General features: G+C 37.5%; 1 pseudogene; it reads left to right on the forward strand.

Moving 5' to 3' along the window:
* Positions 1-5,863: 5,863 nt before the first annotated feature.
* Positions 5,864-7,776, forward strand: LOC100398019 (SURP and G-patch domain-containing protein 1 pseudogene; annotated as a pseudogene).
* The last annotated feature ends 10,162 nt before the right edge of the window (positions 7,777-17,938 follow it).

Raw genomic sequence — 17,938 nt, forward strand, 5'->3', positions numbered from 1 at the left:
CCTTGAAGAGGTCCATCACATCCCTTGTAAATTGTATTCCTAGGTATTTTGTTCTCTTTGTAGCAACTGTGAATGGAAGTTCACTCGTAATTTGGCTTTCTGTGTATCTGTTTTTTGACGTATAGGAATATAACGACATTTCTACTGACTACCTATTTAACAGTGGTCCCATAAGATATTGCTGTATTTTCATTATACCTTTTCAATGTTTAAATATGTTTAGGTATACAAATGCTATGTGTTACAATTGCCTACAGTATTCATTACATTAACATGCTGCACAAGTTTGTAGCCTAGTAGCAATAGGCTATACTATCTAGTCTAGGTATGCAGTAGACTATACCATCTAGGTTTGTGTAACTACACTCTATGTTTGCACAGTGATGAAATCACGTAATAATTTATTTCTCAGAATGTATCCTTCTCATTAAGCAATGCATAGCTGCTGTATTTTAAATCACCTCTGGATTACTTATAATACCTGATTCAACGTAAATGCTATGTAAATAGTTGTACTGTAATGTTTAGAGAATAATAACAAGAAAAATATTTGTACATGCTCATTATACATGTAATTTTTAAAAATATTTTCTGTCCGAGGTATGTTGAAACAATGGATACAGGGGGCTGACTATACTTTAAACCATTTCTAGATGCCTTACAATACCTAATGCAATATGAACACTGTGTAAATAATTGTTATACTGTATTATTTTTATTTTATTATTTTTAATTGTATTATTTTCATTTAAAAAATATGTTTAATCCATAGTTGAATGAATATGTGGATACAGAACCCACAGATGGGGAGGGCTGACTTTACTGTTAATTATAGGTACTATGCTGTACAACAGATATTTAGATTTTATTCATTTTGTATAACTAAAACATTATGCCCATTGAGCAATGATTCCCCATTTCCCCTTGATATGGTTTAGCTATGTCCCTATCCAAATCTCATTTTGAATTATAGCTGCCATAATCTCCACATGTCTTGGGAGAGAGCCAGTGGGAGATAATTAAACTGTGAAGGTGGGTTTTCCCATGCTCTTCTCATGACAGTGAATAAGTCTCATGAGATCTGATGGTTTTATAAAGGACAGTGCCCCTGCACACACACTCTTCCCTGCCACCACATAAGACATAACACTTTCTTTGCATCTCTTTGCTTTCCACCATGATTATGAAGCCTCCCCAGCCATGTGGAACTGTGAGTCCTTTAAACTTCTTTTTCTTTATAAATTACCCAGTCTCAGGAATGTCTTTATTAGCCGCATGAAAATAGACTAACACACCTGTTACCCACAGCCCATGGCAACCACTAATCCTATTCTCTGCTTCTATGAATCTGATACTTTAGAAATATCAGGTAAGTAGAATAACTGCTTCTGTCATGATAAGTTAAATAAAATCTTTAACATTATTTCACATCTGTATGAGAGTCATTATTTTACCTTTTTCTGAAAACGGTTTGTAGCCAAAACATTAATACCCTGCTGTGCTCAGACATGGAATGACAGCAACTCACAGAGTGCTTGGCTTTAGCAGGCGCGCAGTGAAGGAACAAGAGGAAAACAGCACAGGCCATCAGTCCATTATGCCTCTAGCAGTAAGAATTCTGAGTAGCATATTTTCACGGCCACCATACTATGTAAATATATTTATGTAAATGAGGTTCTTCCACTATAAATGCTTAAAATTTGTCATATTTCAAAAAGAAAGTTAAAATCCCAATAACCTAAAATAAATGAGAAGTATTACAGAAGAATTTATAAGTATTATATACAAAATATCTATTAGTAACCTACATTACTAGATGTATGTTATAGAAACTAAATAAATGTTACTTCCTTTTAAATAAGCAATGAGAACATAAAAGCAGTATACATTTTCTGTCTGTATCCAGCTTTAAAATAATTTTATCTCCTCAAAAATATAGAGAGTTTACAATTATTTCACAATGGTGGTGTTTTGTTGACTGTATTATAGAGGGTCTGTAAGAATACTGTGACAGTTATTATCAGCATGACAATTAATTTTATTGAATATTTTGCCTATTGCTGTCAATGTAACCAATTTCCTACAGCTGAAATCCAAAACGACAAAGCTGGGTAATTTATTGAGTCACAGTTCCACAAGGCTTGGGAGGCCTCAGGAAACTTATAATCATGGCGGAAGGTAAAGGGGAAGTAGGCACCTCCTTTACAAGGTGGCAGGAGGGAAGTAAGAAGAGGGCAGGGGAAACTGCCATTTATAGAACCATCAGATCTCACGAGAACTCAGTATCATGAGACCAGCATAGAGTAAACCACCATGATCCAATCACTCCTCTCACTCAACATGTGAGGATTACAATTCTAGATGAGATTTGGGTGTGGATACAGAGCCAAACCATATCAGCCACTGTCGATTTTTTATCATTGATAGTGTAACAAAACAAAGTATGTCATTTGAGGACATGCTGTAACTTATTAATACTACTAGAATATTAGTATTTCAGATTGTGTTTATTTTCTTGAGAAAAGGCCATATACAAAAAATTTTTTTGTTAAAAAAATTTTTTTTAACAAAAGCTTTGTGTTACCAGTTTGAAAGAAAACCCCAAATGTGGCTATCAGCAAGGCAGAAATTTTCTTCTGGGAGAAAAAATCATGAGCCATTATTTTTTACTAGTGCCCAACCCACAAATGGGCACTTTATTAGTTACTATAATAGTTAAGGTGTGATAGAAGGGCCAATGCATGAAACTCCACATAGCAAAAAGTCATTGGGTACCTAATGGTCTAATGGTAAAGAAGATGGAGAGCAACCAAAGCAAATTGCCCCTGCTTTACATTTGTCTGATGAGTAGAAGGACGTGATATTCAGTATTTCTTTTCCTTGAAATGTACCAAACAATTATAATAGCAAAAACAATGACGTACTGGTTAAAGGCATGATTATCAATTGTTTCTAATGTTCCAAAATGATATTATAATGCTACCAATAAAACATTATTGCAAAAAGTAAATCAAACCTGAAACTAAATTTTAAATCTAACTATCAATTTTCAGGAAGTACAGAGAACATTATGTGACATAATAGAGATGTAATCAAGCAAATTCAAACAACATAAGATTCAATGCAGCATTCATTATTCACAATAGTCAAGACATGGGATCCACCTAAGTGTCCATCAAAACATGAATGGGTAAAGAAAACATTGTGTATATATATATATATATATATATATATATATATATATATATACACACACACACAATGGAATACTACTCAGCCATGAAAAGAATGAAATCCTATCATTTGTGCAACATAGATGACGTGGAGAACATTCATAGCAAGTGAAATAAGCCAGGCAAGTACTACATGATCTCATTCATATGTGGACTCAAAAAAAAAAAAGTTGATCTCATAGAAGTAGAGAGTAAAATGGTAGTTACTGAAGGTTTGTTCTGGGGAGAGGTTTGACAAAGGATATAAAAATTCAGTTAGACAGGAAGAATAAGTCCAAGAGACCTATTGTACAACATGGTAACTATTGTACAACATGGTAACTATAATGTACTGTATTCTTTAAAAATGCTAAGAAAGTGGATGTAAAGTGTTCTCATCAACAAATGATATGCAAGGTAATGCATATATGATTAAGCTAGATTTAGTTATTTCACAATGTATATGTAATTCAAAACATCATGTTCTACACTGGAAATATATACAGTTTATGTCAATTTAAAAAACTAAATTAAATTTTTAAAAAAACAGTGGCACAAGAGATTTTCTGGGATGCAGCCTCTGAAATAGTATTTCGTGGACAGAATGTGTATTAAAGAATCCCCTTAAGATCCACACCTATGTAAGAGAGGGAAAGGAAGCAGGGTTAGTCAGAATGATAAGTTATATGCTATGAGGTATGCCAGACAACCCCAAAGAGAATTCCTAGGCTGAAACTGCTTGTCATAGTAGTCCGTACTGAGCCAAAACTGCTTATCAGAGGAGTCCTTTCTGAGCCTAACTGGCTAGACTATTCTAACCTCCCTTCAGTCATTGGAGGTGGGTTGCTCTAAGAAGGTGATCTTGACTGAAACAGCTCTCTACAGTGGAGCAATCCCTGAAGAACCAGACAGTCAAAGTCGGAGTATTGACAGTACTCTCAGCAACTGGTTCATGTCTTTCCTAGAGGGTGAATTTGGAAGACGCATGCCCATGTCCACAAGGAAAAAAAAAAGCCTCAAACAAGAAACTATTTATAACATTGTTATATGTCCCAAGAAATTATGACAGTTTATTCTAAGTATTTTAAAAATTATTTTTATTGTCAATACATCAGGTTGTGGTAAGTATCTAAGTTGTTTTGCGGTTTTTACAGGTTTGGTCCTGAAGGAGGAAGATTTGTTTTTGTTTGTTTTTGTCTTTCCCCTAATACAAACCGCTTTCCTATATATGCCAAGGTGAGGTTAATGTAACTGCAGTCTGGAACCATATAATTTTAACATCAAAGTATTCAAATACTCTCAAAATACTCTGGCATTATTTTTTAACTGAATTTTAATGATTTGGGTATGAATACATATAAATGAATTACCTCAAATGTACTATATTATTTTGTTATCGTATTAAAATCTACCTGAAAATGGCCGGGCGCGGTGGCTCAAGCCTGTAATCCCAGCACTTTGGGAGGCCGAGGCGGGTGGATCACGAGGTCAACAGATCGAGACCATCCTGGTCAACATGGTGAAACCCCGTCTCTACTAAAAATTACAAAAAATTAGCTGGGCACGGTGGCGCGTGCCTGTAATCCCAGCTACTCAGGAGGCTGAGGCAGGAGAATTGCCTGAACCCAGGAGGCGGAGGTTGCGGTGTGCCGAGATTGCGCCATTGCACTCCAGCCTGGGTAACAAGAGCGAAACTCCGTCTCAAAAAAAAAAAAAAAAAAAATCGACCTGAAAATTTAATATTGGACATATGCTTTTATGTTGTTAGTGAATACTGTAAATTGGCCTAAGGCAATTTGATCATTCACAAGTAAAAGACTATTTTTTGGTAAATATCTTTTTCTTCTAATAGTGAAAATTGGGACTACCTGCCTTTAGAATCAGCCAAACAGAAAAGCAAATACTGCATGCTCTCACAAGGGGGAGCAAACTGATGAGAACACAGAAACACACAGAGGGGAACACCACACACTGGAGCCTATAGGAGGGTGGAGGGTGGGAGGGAGAGACTCAGGATAAATAAGTAATGGACACTAGGCTTAATACCTAGGTGATGAAATCATCTGTACAACAAACCCCCATGACACATTTACCTATATAACAAACCTACGTGTATACCCCTGAACTTAAAAGTTAAATAAAATCAGTAACCAAAATATGTGGCCACCCCAGATTTGGAGCTGCTACCAAGTAAACTGTTTCAATGGCTGCAAGTCCCAGATGCATTTTTAACGCATCTGTAATTGTTTTCGGAATTTATTAGGTTGGAGCAAAAGTAATTGTGATTTTAATGGCAAAATCTGCAGTTATTTTTGCATCAACATAATACCTTAACTATGACCAGAAACAGTTGTTTTTAAGTCAATTAATGTCTTTGAAAATAATTTAAACATTTATAATATTTAAAGGGCAGTGAAATACTAATTTTCCTTACAAAATTCAGTATCCTTAAAATATTATTATAAAAGCAGTAGTAATGTGAGAAAATCTAAAAGATTCTATTGATGATAAATTTGTTGCAAAGAATGGAATTCTACGTTACAACTGGATCCCAGGTACATCAGAGTGTGTATAACTATTGAGCAGACTATATGTTAAGAAATCTTAAATATTTGTTGCATAAAAAAAAAAAAAAGAAATCTGATAACGAGATGGACAATCAAGATGTTGCAGGAAAGGCTAACCGGTGGTTTGGGGTTGCTCCCACTAAATCTGGAAAACTGAACATGAACGTCCTTCACCAGGAAGAGCTCATTGCTCAGAGCAAACGGGAAACTGAAGCCAAAACAGAACAGAAAACAAACAGAATCAGGTGGCCAGCCCTCGGCCCCCACATCCTAGTGAAATCACAAATGCACATAACTCTTCTGGCATTTCTAACAAGTTTGCCAATGATGGTAGCTTCTTGCAACAGTTTCTGAAGTTGCAGAAGGCACAGACTAGCTGAAATGCTGCCCCCCGCGCCCGCCCCCAGTGCCGCTCCCAGCACGCCCACCCCCAGAGCAGCACCGGGAAGAGGTTCCTCCTCATCAGCAGGCCGACAGGCCTGGGGCTGGCCAGCCTGCGCAGCCCAGTGAAGAGCTTACTCGCAGGTCAAGCAGCTGCCCGCAGCAGCCCACCCAAGTGTCATAAGCAGTGGCTAGAAATCAAAGTTTCACCCCCAGAGGGAGCCGAGACTCGAAAGCGATAGAGAAATTGGCCCGCTTTGTGGCAGGAGGAGGCCCTGAGTTAGAAAAAGTAGCTATGGAGGACTACAAGGATAACCCGGCTTTTGTATTTTTGCCCGATAATAATAGCAGGGCATTCCTCTAAAGAAGGTGGCTGAGATAAGAAAGGAAGTGCAGAAGTCGCAGGCAGCCTGTCAGAAAGTTTCACCCCCAGAGGACGAAGAGGTCAAGAACCTTGCAGAAAAGCTGGCCAGGTTCATAACGGACGGGGGTCCCCAGGTGGAAACCATTGCCCTCCAGAACAAACACGGGAGCCAGGCATTCAGCTTTCTGTATGAACCCAACAGCCAAGGGTCCAAGTCCTACCGACAGAAGCTGGAGGAGTTCGGGAAGGCCAAGGCGGCTCCACGGACAACGTCAAGGCGCCCAACGCCGGCCTGAAGCGCCAGTCCTCTCCTGAGGCCCTTTCAGGGTCCACGCCTGCGCTCCGTCATCTGCTCCAGCTGCCTGGGGGAAAGCCTCCCTCCGCAGCCCCGCCTCCCCGCCCCGTGAAGAGGAAGCGGAAGAGCCGCAGGGCGTCTGAGGAGGATAAGGTAGAGCTACCACTTGCGGAGCTGGTGCACGTGGACGCCTCTCCCTCGCCTCTGTCAGTTCAGCACCTCAAGGGACTTGGCTAAGAGAAGGAGAAGCCCGTGGGTCTAGTGGGCGTCACGGAGCTGTTGGACGCCCAGAAGAAGCAGCTGAAGGAGCTGCAGGAGATGCAGCAGCTGTACGACACGACATGCTCATGCAGCACAAGGGGGCCATGCAGGACACGCCGCTGCTGTGGGGGAAGGCAGTGCTGCAGCAGCAGCAAGGGTACGACAGCGACAAGGAGAGTGAGCTGGGCATCTGGGAGCGTCTGCTGCGGCGCGTGGAGATGGACAAGACCGGGGAATGGGCCGAGCAGCTGACAAAGATAGGCCCGGGCAAGCACTGCAGGGGAGACTGCCTGCCTCCAGACCAGCTGGAGAAGCTTATGGAGACCTTCAAGGCCCTGAAGGAGCGCCTCTAGCCCGACTACTCAGAGTACAACTGACCGTGAAGAACATCGGCTACTAGATGCTGATGAAGATGGTCTGGAAGGAGGGCGAAGGGCTGGGCTCAGAGGGCCAGGTCATCAAGAACCTGGTCAACAAGGGCACCACCACAGCGGACAGCAGAGGCTTGGGCACTGACTGGCCGGCAGAACTCTCCGAGGAGGACGATGAGGTCGAAGCCTTCTGTAAGAGGATGGTGCTGGCATGCTGCTTCCGGCCCAACCCCCTGAACAACTGGCCTTACTTCTGAATGTTCTGGAAACGTGTAATTTCTGAATGACCAACCATCTCTGGATTGTGGAATGTTCCCGCCTGCATTTCTGCCCACCCCTCCCATTGTCATGAGTGCCATGCCATGTAATAAAGTCCCAGTGATTAAAAAAAAATTGAAAAGATAAATGTGAAAAAGTGATCATAATTGACATTCATAACATATCCCATTATAAATGCTGAATTCCAGATAACATGATAAAAAGAGAAAAATATGTTTAAATGATGAGAAAACTATTAAGAGGAGTTAACTCTATATGGCAACATCAGAAAGGGCAGCAAGATAAAACAGAATGTTGCCTCAGGCCATTCAGAAAATAGGCATAGGCCAGGGATAATGAAGTACATGATACATATTGTTAGGAAGAGTTTTCTAAATGGTGATTTCCCTGCCACCATCCCATTATTTTAACTCACAAAACACCAATTAGCACAGTCCTTGTGTTTCTCCTAAACAGGACGAACTCAAATATGGTATAACCACATGCAAGACATTTTAAGGCTTCTACTTGAACAAATAACTAAACCATCATTCACAAGGCAGAATTCCTCTCCCATTTTCTTTGGTTCCTGATTGTTTACAGAGATGTAACTTCAGCAAGGTTTCCGAGCTAGAAAAATATTTTGCCTTCATCTGGGACTTTGAATCTACTAAAAAATAGGCAGTTGCCCTCATATTATCACCCCTGCCCTACATGCACAGTCTACCCCTTCAAGTGTGAAGAATGATCTATTTAAGGGAGAGGGAAAAAAAGAAAAATAAATGTTGTGCAGTTCTGCCTGCAATTTTAATCTAAAGTAGACTAAAGAAGTCTAAAGAGCAAATTGGTAATTTTGAAAAATGCTAAAAGCAACAAAATGTGCTTTGCAGATATAGAAGTAATAAGATGAAAAAAGGAAGAATGGGGTAAATGGTTGGGGAACATATTTGTTATTAGATTTTTCAGAATCTATTTGTTTCTGAGACATCGTGAAGCTATCCTTAGAGATATACAAAATTATAAAATATTTATCAACATTTATATATCCCTCTTTGTAAAATTTGAACATTTTCTTTCACCATTTGAGTTTTAACAAAAATGATGTGTAGAGAAGCCCAACAATATCTTATGACTCCATTTTATTCTATCTCTTGGTAATTTTTCAAAATTGCAGTTTGTATTATATTTTAGAAACTCTTTTATCTAAAAAAAAAAGTTCAATATAATTTTTATTCCTGTTACTTTATAATATGTAAGGTGTCTTCCCTAACCCCTCTGCTTTCTTTCAAAATTTTCTCTTTCCCTTTATTATTTATTTATTTTTAGTTCGAATAGGATATGCTCAGGAATAGATTTTGTTTTATATTTACTACTTGATTGTCTCCAAGCTTTCTAGATCTGTTGTTTAGTGTTTTTCATTAATTTTGGAAAATTCTTAGCCATTATAATCTCAAATATTTCTTCTGTTCCTTCTTCATTTTCTTCCCTATGTTACATCTTCCTAATAGTCACATTCACCCAGTTCTTAAAATGTTCTGTTTGGTGGGTGTTTTCTCCATTATCTTTTTTCTTTGCTTTTTAGTTTAGGAAGTTTCTACTGACATATCTTCAACTCATTCATTCTTTCCTTGACTGTAAATAGTCCACTGCTGGGCCTTGCAAAGGCATTTCCCACTTTTGTTACAGTGTTTTTGATTTCTAGCATTTTCTTTGATTCTCCTTAGAATTTCTATCTCTCTGCTTACATTACCTGTTTATCATTGCATGGTGCAACCAAGATTTTCAGTATCCTTCTGTTCCTCCATTTGCAGGGAATTGTTCTGTCTGGTAATCTCAATTCTGTCATGAATCAAGAAAAGTTTTTGGTTTTCAGTTTTTTCAGCTTTTCTCTTGTTGTAAGGAAAAGCCCTGCCCCGACAGAGGTACTGAATCTTCATTTTACCAATATCTCAGTACTTTGAATGCTTTGAGAAGCACTATTCTACTGACTATACCAGACAGAGTTCTTCAGTGATCCTTGCAGCATGGAACACTTCCAGGATTTGCTCCAAGTAAATGGGTAAGTTATAAGATTTGTCACCAACATTTTTTACCATGTACCACAATTAGCATAACTTTTAGCACAAATGACTGGTTTCTGAAGATTTTTCATAAATTAGAAATATATGTTACCATAATATTTTGTACATTTAAAAAATATGCACTAAGTAGAAATGGAAAAGAATGAGATAAAAAATAAAAAATATTTTAATATTTTAAATAGTTAATTTTTAATAGTACTATATTTTTCTTTCACTAAAATAATTAGTAATAATATATAAATATGTGTATTATATGCATTTATACTTATAGCAAAATGTGTGAAATAAATATAAGTAAATTTAAAATTTTTTTTAAATTACTTGTTTATGATGTAGCCATTGAAAGGTATAATTCTAAACTCAGATTATTTCTACACTTAATTTAATGACTATCATATCTGAGAAATGTACATAAAAAATATATAACAGATACAATATACAATATATATTTGTGGAAAGAATGATGTATAATGATAATAGGTATAAATCTCTATATTTCAAAGCGTCTTAATCACTTATTTTGAACAGTTATTGTAAAATTGATTAGGTGCAATGGCTGATGCTCGAAAGCACTTTAGGGTGGATCACTTGAGGCCAGGAGTTTGAAACTAGCCTGACAAACATAGCGTAACCCCTGCCTATATTAAAAAATACAAAAATCAGTTAGGTGTTGTGGCACACACCAGTAATTTCAGCTACTCAGGTGGCTAAAGCACAAGAATCGATTGAACTTGAGAGGCAGAGTTTGCAGTGAGCTGAGATCACCCCACTGGGTGACTCTGTGTCAAAATAAATACAGAAATAAATAATTATTAGTATTTTAGATGGTACTATGGCTAATGAAAAACATTGCTTGAAAGAGAAGTGTGCCCTTTGCACTTTTATTTGTTTTTGCATTATTAGCACTACCCTCAATGTGATGCTTTTAATTTGAAATCACTTGTTGATTTTATGTATCTATAAATCCATCTACCAGAGCATCTGTAAACAGTAGTATATGCAAGATATTGAAATCAAGTGAACAAATGTGGGTTTTACCCCTATCTCCAGGCTGGGGAGCTCCTGCGCTTTTATTTCAACTTACTTCACACAGTGTGAGATATGTACTCACCTGTAATATGCATGCAGTGGGTTTGACGGTGTCCCTTCATACATTTTATACCAGTGAGATTTAGTTTAATTCTTAAGTTCTTGTTAATAAATATAATTAGAAGCCCTGCTAGATTATTTTACCTTTCAATACTCATCCCATTTTAAAGACACTGGGATGAACCTTCCAAATGCTAGAAGGAAAGAAAGACAAGGATAACTAAGCCAAACCAATGTTGGGTGAGCTAATGGGTCAATTTTCATAAAGCAACAGGAATGTGGAGCATCTGACATGAAGACATACAGCAAGGAACATAGCCAAGGGTTGTAACTCAAGGTCAACAAGTCTACAGAAAGTCCTAGCCTATTCCAACTGGGAAGAAATTCCCTCAGAAACAAGATTGATAAGAATGGGAATTAAAGCAGCACCTAGACAAGAGATGGAAATACAAATAGGAAGAATGAAAAAATACCCAGGACCTAAGAGATAGGCGAAGAAGCCCACTTCCTTGTAAGTGCAAATGGAGGAGATGTCACATAATACTATCAGTGAAATAGATCTCTAACTCCTCAGGCAGGAAGCAAATCAATAAATGTTTTCTATCTCTGTATTGTCAGCAAGACTCAAACCCACTGACAGATAATGGGAGCTCACTGAACATGTATGGAATAATTCTATGGTGTTCTATAATCCTTCTAGAAGCCTCAAATTTTATTAAGGAGAATAGACAAACATACAGTGAAAGCAAAATAACAAACATGTTATTGTACCATAATATTTACAATTCATCAGCAATCTACTACATACCAGGAAGAGTGTTAGCTGCCTTACAACATGATCAAATATGCAGTAACTCAATGAGATTTATGTTATTAACCTTATAGATAAGCAGAACCCAGAGAGATTCAGCAACCTTCTCAAGGCCATATCCACAAAACCAAATTGGCAAACCTGATACATAAATCTAATACACAAATAATTTCCTTGCTCATAAACATCAAGTAGTTACATGAGTGACTGACAACAAAACTAGCAACCAAATAAAAGCAGTATAGAAAAAAAAATGCTATAGGAATTGTGATGTGTGAGAGTATTTTTTTGGTATTATTGAAAAATGTGATTATTATATGTTAAGTAAGAAGAAGAAACACCTTAATCAATATGCACAGGATCTTCACTGGTCTTTTCTGATCTTGCTTTTTGTGGGACACATATTGCCAGCACAGATGATGTATTGAACAGCCAGATGCTGGTGGTCAATTCAGGGTTTACTATGGACCCCTAGATTCAATGGCTCTACATTTCTTTATTTTCCAATGTGTACAGGGATAAACTTAATGGTATAGGACTAATGCTAGCATAAATTTCTAGTCACTACTTGGCTACTTGCAAGCTGCTCGTCACTATATGTTGGGTTTGCTCACCACAACTCCCTTTCTTATTATCTACCACCTACTATTTCTTTATGAGTTGGTGCTTCATGAGAGAAACACAGCAAACTGTTAATAAATTCATGGAGTTTTCTTCTACACTCAGATGGTTGATGTGTGCAAAGTTTGAGAAATCCAGTACATCAGTGGATGCATGCTGTGAACTATCTCCTCAGTCTTTCCCCTACAGAATGACCTTGAGGTTTTTATCTAAAAACTGGTCATAATTTACAGGGTACGCAATCAAAAAGAAAGAAGTTTTTATTCTACCAATCAGCATTTATGCTTTTGAAACTGCATAATAAACAAACTAATTTATAAGAGAAATATCTCTAGAATTAAAAAAAAATGTAGGTAGGTGCTTGTCCCTGGTGTAGTAGTGGTCTTAGTATTTTAGTGCAATAGTATCACCCAGCTAGATTGTTTAAAACCTAGTTTAAATAGTATTGACATGGAAGGGAAGTGCTGGGAAGGAAAGAGTGTGTTCCTTTTAAATGCTACAGAAGGGAGGAAGGGAAGTGCTGAGTAGAGGAGGGCGTGGCCCCTGGCTAGGGCTCCACCCCCGGACCTGTGCCCACGGACCAAGGCAAAGACAGGAATTTTTGTTTCCCTGCCCAGATGTTGCATTTCCCAAGACCTCCCATGACCTGCCATATCCCCATCCTGTGCCTATAAAAACCACAAGACCCTAGCAGGCAGACACACAAGCTGCTGGATGTCAAGAGGAGCACATCAGCAGAGGAACACACAAGCAGCTGTACATCAAGAGGAACACATTGGCATAGGAGCATACCTGCATGCCGACAGGCTATCGACTGGCAGACTGACACAGAGTTTGACTGGGGCAGTCAGAGAAGAGTCCGTCCCCTGAGAGGCCCAACTCCAGGGGAAGGAAAACCTTCCCGCTCCATCCCCTTCTGGCTACCCCCATCTATTGAGAGCTACCTCCACTCAATAAAACCTGGCCCTCATTCTCCAAGCCCAGGTGTGATCTTCTGATACACCAAGGCAAGAACCTGGAATACAGAAAGACCTCCATCCTTATGGCAAGGTGTAGGGTCTAATTGAGCTGGTTAATGCAAGCCACCTATAGATGGCAAAACTAAAAGAGAACATGGTATCATATGCCCACTGGGGCTTCAGGAGCTGTAAACATTCACCCCTAGACACTGCCATGGGATCAGAGCCCCAGACTGCCTGTCTGTATGTTCTCCTAGAGCAGCAGGGTATTGAAGAAGCAGGCCACACGCCCCTCGCATGCCCTGCAAGGGAGACAAGGGAACTTTTCCCATTTCAGTATTATTTTCAAAGACGTATTTGAAGGCATTCCAAATCTGTGAGATATTTACTCTAGCTTTAAAACTGTAGTTTAAGCAAATGGGAGTACTTTTAGGAGAAGTAAAGAAAAAATATGAAAATGAAATATAATAAATAATTTTTAAATATTTTTCTTACAACTTACTTTAATTTCTGAGGTACATGTGCAGGATGTGCAGGTTTGTTACATAGTTAAATGTATGCCATGGTAGTTTGCTGTACAGCTCAACCCATCACCAGCTAATGGATGCTGGGCTATGTATTAAGCCCAGCATCCATTAGGTATTCTGCCTGATATTCTCCCTGCCCCTGCCCTGACAGGCCCTAATGTGTGTTGTTCCCCATCATGTGTCCATGTGTTCTCATGGTTCAGCTCTAATTTCTAAGTGAGAATGGTCAGTGTTTAGTTTTCTGTTCCTGTATTAGTTTGCTGAGGATAACAGCGTCCAGCTCCATCCATGTCCCGGAAAAGGACATGATCTCATTCTTTTTATGGCTGCATAGTATTCCATGGTGTAAATATACCACACTTTCTTTATCCAGTCTATCACTGATGGACATTTGGGTTGATACCATGTATTCGCTATTGTGAATAGTGCTGCAATGAACATATGCATGCATGTATCTTTATAATAGAATGATTTAAAGATTGTCTGGAAAAAAGAACACTAATGGGAGAAATGTTTTTTGTCTGTTACTTCCAGTCACATCAGTCTCTGTGCAAACTATTCTTTTCTTGGATGTTCAAGCTTACCTTTTGTGTTAGATCTTTATTCTCCTGTCTGCGTTGGGAATTGCTGCTCTAGTCAGAGACTTTTTTATCTTTGAGGTTTCCTTGACATACTACTTGTCCATCAGAGTTAGGAACCTCTTTCTCTACTTTCTGTATTAACTATGAATATACTGTTATTTGCTAATGACTGTTTATTTCACTTGCTCACTTTTTAGAAGTAGAGATTTTAATATCATTTCAACGTTTAGAATCTGCTATAAACTTTGGTCATCAGATATGTGACAGATGAATGAATGGATGAATAAACAAATAGAATAAGGAAGGAAGAGTAGACTTGCACTCTTGCTATCATGAGTCATTCAGCCAATGACTGGAATGATAGAATTGACAGATTTAGCAGATAAAATTATCTGAACTTCAGATAAACAGGAAATATTTTTAGCATAAATATGTCTGAAGTATTCCAAAGTTATTTTATATGTTATCTAGAAACCTGAAAACTATAAAGACACAGATTTCAGCATAAGAATAAACTGGCTCCTATAACAGTCAAGCCAATGAAGGCAACTTTTCAAGGAAGCAAGTGGCCAGGACTTATTGTTTAAGCATAGGATCAATGACCAAGAAGCTCTGGACATATCCGTACATTTGTAAATATTTTCTTGTCCTTTTCTTATTAAGCAGGATATTTTCACAGAATTTGCAAACTTTCTTAGTAACCATGCTACTTATGCTATACAGCAAGGTAAAAGCAATTTCTATTGTTTTTAATAAATTGATAAATTTGACCTGCACTTTATAGTTAGACAGGATTGCCAGATAGACTATAGGATATCCATGAGTTTCAGATAACACAGAGAATATTTTTAGTATAAGTATGCCTCAAATATTTAGGACACACCTGTTCTGAGAACTTATTCATAATTTATTTGAAATTCAACTTTGTTGGGTGTCCTATATTTTAATCTATTAAAACTAGAAAATTAAAAATTAGTTGACTAAAGGGGGCCTTGCTATTCTATTTTGCTGATATTGTCTTACTTATAGCCATCTCAGTTAAATAGCATTTCTATCAGTTCGGTATCAGTTATTTTTTCAAACTGACAACAGACATGCATACCTATATTCATAATTTCAATAAAATCATTTGCCCTCGCAAATGTTACAAAAAAATCATTCTGTCCATCATTAATGTTTTTTAGTTATATCTCACTCAAAATCATCATTATTAATGGAAATTAGGAATAAAGTAATATTTAAAACAGAAGACCAATTGAGAATTTTGCTATTTAATGAAAACCTTTGTCTGTTAGGCTAAAAATTGAATCTGTAAATATACTTTTTATTTGGAATAGTTCAGATTTGTAGAAATGTTGACAGAATATTTTGAAGTTCCCAAATACATCATGCCTAACTTCCCCTCTTGTTTGCATTAAAAATTTTTTCAGTTAATAAATTAATATTAATACATTGTTAATAACTGAAATCAATACTTATTCAGATTTTCTTTGTTTTTGTCCAGTGTCCTTTTTCTGTTTCAGGATTTCATCTGGGATACATTTAATTGTTACATTTCTGTAGGTTCTTCTTGGCTCTGACATTTTTTCAGATTTTCTTTGTTTTTGATGATTTGAGCCTTTTTAGAACTCTAAGTCAGACATCTTATAGATTACTCTTCAATTTGCTTTGTCTAATATTTGTCTCATAGTTATATAGAGGTTATGAGTGTTTGGGAAAAAAGACTACAGAGATAAAAATGCCATTTATCAAAACATATCAAAGTTACATACTATTGAGATCACTTATAATGTATGATATTAACTTGTGGTCGAGTATATTAGGTTTCTCTGTTATAAAGTTACTGTTTTTTCCTATTTCCAAACTGTACTAATTACAAGAAAGACACTGTGTATATACCATATTTAAAGGGTGAAAATTTACACTCTGCCTCCTTGGGGTACAGTATCTACATGAATTATTTGTAATTCTGAAAGATAGATTTTTAAATTCTCACTTATTTATGCATTTATTTATTTTTCATTTAGCCAATGATCTATTTTTATCTGTATGGATTCATGATTATTTATTTTATATTCCAGGTTATATTTCAATATTAGGCTATTTATTTTATTACTCAATTTTTCCACTGTTGGCCACTGAGAGTTTTCCAGTCGACTAATGTGTCCTGTTGACATATCTCTATTATTTTGTTTCTTTCAAAGCATTTACTTTCTGTCACAAGAATCTTAACGCTCAAATTGTTCTGGATTTGGTCACTGGAACTCTTTCAGTTGGCTCATATATTCCCTTGACATCACCCTATCATTGTGGTTTGTTTTGTTTTGTTGTAGCAATTACTTTCTGACACTACAAGATGCTGCAGGCTCCTCTTGTACAGTTCCTATACAAGAATTCCCAGCCTGGAATCAGCCATTATTCCAAGGAGCTCTGGCTCCTTTGACTGGAGAATGGTATTAGGAATGAAGATCTGGATGATTGGTGTACTTACTATAGGAGAGTCATTGCTTCCAGTCCCTCTTAAGGAACAGAGCCAGGAAACAGGTGTTAACACTATCCTGTGTATTCACACATATTTATATTTATATCTATATTCATCTTTATTCATAATAAGGTAAACATGTAGTTATACTGAAATCTCTGATTTTCATCCATTCCCACACAATTCATTTTAGACTCTCCCCTTCCTTTTGTTTATCTGAAAGCTCCCACCTCTAGAGTGAGAAACCTGGCTCTATCTGCCTTACACTTATTCATTTGTTCACTCCCACTATAAATGTAAAGTTGGTTCAGAATTAACATATACACCAGTGAGAAACAACTTCAACAGCTAGAGTATGATGATTACATAGAGATCCTAGACAGTTTCCACTCTCCCAGAGATATTTATATCAGTACCTTTCTTTCCGCATTTCTTTTATTTATTTATTTATTTATTTATTTATTTATTTATTTATTTTTGAGACGGAGTTTCGCTCTTGTTACCCAGGCTGGAGTGCAATGGCACGATCTCGGCTCATGGCAACCTCCACCTCCTGGGTTCAGGCAATTCTCCTGCCTCAGCCTCCCAAGTAGCTGGGATTACAGGCATGCACCACCATGCTCAGCTAATTTTTTTTGTATTTTTAGTAGAGATGGGGTTTCACCATGTTGACCAGGATGGTCTCGATCTCTTGACCTTGTGATCCACCCGCCTCGGCCTCCCAAAGTGCTGGGATTACAGGCGTGAGCCACTGCACCCGGCCCCCCTATTTCTTTCAAGAATGTTACATAATAGGTTGTAATACAGTTAGAATCTTTGGTCTCTATCAGCATTCCTCCTGGGATACCCAATTTCCCAGTGAATTTTTGGTATTATTTGCATATGATTAAGGTTTGCCTTTTGTGGTTTAAGGTTCTGTGGGTTTCGACAAACATATACCGTCATGTATCAAATATCCTACAGAGTAGTTCCACCACCTTAATAGATTCCCTATGCTTTTCCTGTTCCACTCTCCCTACTTCCTCCAAACCCCCACAATAACTAAGCCATTTACTGTCTCATTGTTTGTCTTTTCCAA

The sequence above is a fragment of the Callithrix jacchus genome, chromosome 11 (assembly GCF_049354715.1).
Source record: "Callithrix jacchus isolate 240 chromosome 11, calJac240_pri, whole genome shotgun sequence".
Taxonomy (NCBI): domain Eukaryota; kingdom Metazoa; phylum Chordata; class Mammalia; order Primates; family Cebidae; genus Callithrix; species Callithrix jacchus.